Raw genomic sequence first — 2,741 nt, 5'->3', positions numbered from 1 at the left:
TGGCTCCTAGATATTGAGCAACTTGCTCTTCAGTTACATCTTCATTTTCTTCAGAGGAAGAATAGTTCTCAGAGCTTATGAATGGCAGAAGGAAGTTTAATAGAATCTCTATGGTCTCTATATGAGCCTCAGATTCCTTTAGGTCCTCAATAGGGAACTCCTTTCTGTCTGGAGGACGTCCAATGAGGTCTTCCTCATTGGGATTCGCGTCCTCCCCTTCCTCTTTGGATTCGGCCATTTTGATTATATCAATGGCCTTGCACTCTCTTTTTGGATTCTCTTCTATATTGCTTGGTAGAGTACTAGGAGGAGTTTCAGTGATTTTCTTACTCAGCTGACCCACTTGTGCCTCCAAGTTTCTAATGGAGGACCTTATTTCATTCATGAAATTTAAAGTGGCCTTAGATATATCAGAGACTATGTTTGCTAAGTTAGAGGGGCTCTGCTCAGAATTCTCTGTCTGTTGCTGAGAAGATGATGGAAAAGGCTTGCTATTGCTAAACCTGTTTCTTCCACCATTATTAAAGCCTTGTTGAGGCTTTTGTTGATCTTTTCATGAGAAATTTGGATGATTTATCTATGAGAGATTATAGGGGTTTCCATAGGCTTTACCCATGTAATTCAGCTCTGCCATTGCAGGGTTCTCAGGATCATAAGCTTCTTCTTCAGAAGATGTCTCTTTAGTACTGTTGGATGCATTTTGCAATCCATTCAGACTCTGAGAAATCATGTTGACTTGTTGGGTCAATATTTTGTTCTGGGCTAGTATGGCATTCAGAGCATCGATTTCAAGAACTCCCTTCTTCTGAGGTGTCCCATTACTCACAGGATTCCTCTCAGAGGTGTACATGAATTGGTTATTTGTAACCATATCAATTAGTTCTTGAGCTTCTGCAGGCATTTTCTTTAGGTGAATGGATCCACCTGCAGAATGGTCCAGTGACATATTAGAGAACTCAGATAGACCATCATAGAATATCTCTAAAATGGTCCACTCTGAAAGCATGTCAGAAGGAAATTTTTTGGTCAACTGCTTGCATCTTTCCCAAGCTTCATAGAGGGATTCACCATCTTTTTGCCTGAAGGTCTGAACATCCACTCTAAGCTTGCTCAGCTTTTGAGGAGGAAGGAACTTGGCCAAGAAGGCCGTGACCAGCTTATCCCAAGAGTCTAGGCTATCTTTAGGTTGTGAGTCCAACCATGTTCTAGCTCTGTCTCTTACAGCAAAAGGGAAAAGTATAAGCCTGTAGACCTCGGGATCAACCCCATTGGTCTTAACAGTATCACAGATCTGCAAGAACTCAGTTAAAAACTGATATGGATCTTTTGATGGAAGTTCATGAAACTTGCAGTTCTGTTGCATTAGAGCAACTAGTTGAGACTTCAGCTCAAAATTGTTTGCTCCAATGGCAGGGATTGAGATGCTTCTTCCATAAAAATTGGAAGTAGGTGTAGTATAATCACCAAACATCCTCCTTGTATTATTGTTGTTGTCATTATTTTTGGCTGCCATCTCCTCTTCTTTTTCAAAAATTTCTGTAAGATTTTTTCTGGATTGTTGTATTTTAGCTTCTCTTAGTTTCTTCTTCAGGAGTTCTTTCAGGTTCAGGATCTGCTTCAACAAGAATGTTCTTGTCCTTGCTCCTGCTCCTATGAAAAAAACGGGAACAGAAAATAATAATAGGGATCCTCTTTACCACAGTAGAGAGATTTCTTTATGTGAGTAGAAGAAGAAAAGAATAGAAGAAGGAGGAGAAAAATTTGAACACAGAGGAGAAGAGAGGGTTCGAACTTTTAGATAAAGAGAAGAGTTAGTAAATGAATAAATAAATAGAAGGAGGTGAGAGAGAGGAGTTTTCGAAAATTGTTTTTGAAAAATGGTTAGTGATTTTCGAAAATTAAGAGAAGAAATAAAATCAAAATTAAAATTTGAAACAATTAGTTAATTAAAAGAATTTTGAAAAAATGGATGGTGATTTTCGAAAGTTAGAAAGAGAAAAGTGGTTAGGTGGTTTTGAAAAAGATAAGAAATAAACAAAAATTTAATTAGTTAGTTGAAAAAGATTTGAAAATCAATTTTGAAAAGATAAGGAGTTAGAAAAGATTTTTGAAATTGATTTTGAAAAAGATATGATTTGAAAAAGATATGATTAAAAGATATGATAGAAAAGATATTTTGAAAAATATTTGAAAAGGAAATTAAAAATATTTGATTTTTAAAATTAAAATTGATTACTTGACTAACAAGAAACTAAAAGATATGATTCTAGAATTTAAAGACTGAACCTTTGATGAGCGGATAATTTATACGCTTTTTGGCATTGTTTTTAGGTAGTTTTTAGTAAGTTTAAGCTACTTTCAGGGATGTTTTCATTAGTTTTTATGTTAAATTAACATTTCTGGACTTTACTATGAGTTTGTGTGTTTTTCTGTGATTCCAGGTAATTTCTGGCTGAAATTAAGGGACTTGAGCAAAACTCTGAAAAAGGCTGACAAAAGGACTGCTGATGCTGTTGGAATCTGATCTCCCTGCACTCGAAATGGATTTTCTGGAGCTACAGAACTTCAAATGGCGCGCTTTCAACGGTGTTTGAAATTAGACATCCAGAGCTTTCCAGCAATATATAATAGTCCATACTTTATTCGGGAATTGACGACGTAACTTGGCGTTGAACGCCAAGTACATGCTGCTGTCTGGAGTTAAACGCCAGAAAAACGTCATGATCCGGAGTTGAACGCCC

The 2,741-nt window shown here is 36.6% G+C and overlaps 1 non-coding gene across 1 annotated transcript; it reads left to right on the top strand.

Moving 5' to 3' along the window:
- Positions 1-1,000: 1,000 nt before the first annotated feature.
- On the top strand, positions 1,001-1,108 carry LOC112804414 (small nucleolar RNA R71). The gene has a single exon (XR_003203024.1). It is a non-coding gene; the product is annotated as a small nucleolar RNA R71 (small nucleolar RNA).
- Positions 1,109-2,741: the final 1,633 nt, after the last annotated feature.

Source organism: Arachis hypogaea, chromosome 5 (assembly GCF_003086295.3).
Source record: "Arachis hypogaea cultivar Tifrunner chromosome 5, arahy.Tifrunner.gnm2.J5K5, whole genome shotgun sequence".
Lineage (NCBI taxonomy): Eukaryota > Viridiplantae > Streptophyta > Magnoliopsida > Fabales > Fabaceae > Arachis > Arachis hypogaea.
The sequence above is the reverse complement of the archived record's forward strand: the minus strand, read 5'-3'. Positions and strand labels throughout refer to the sequence as shown.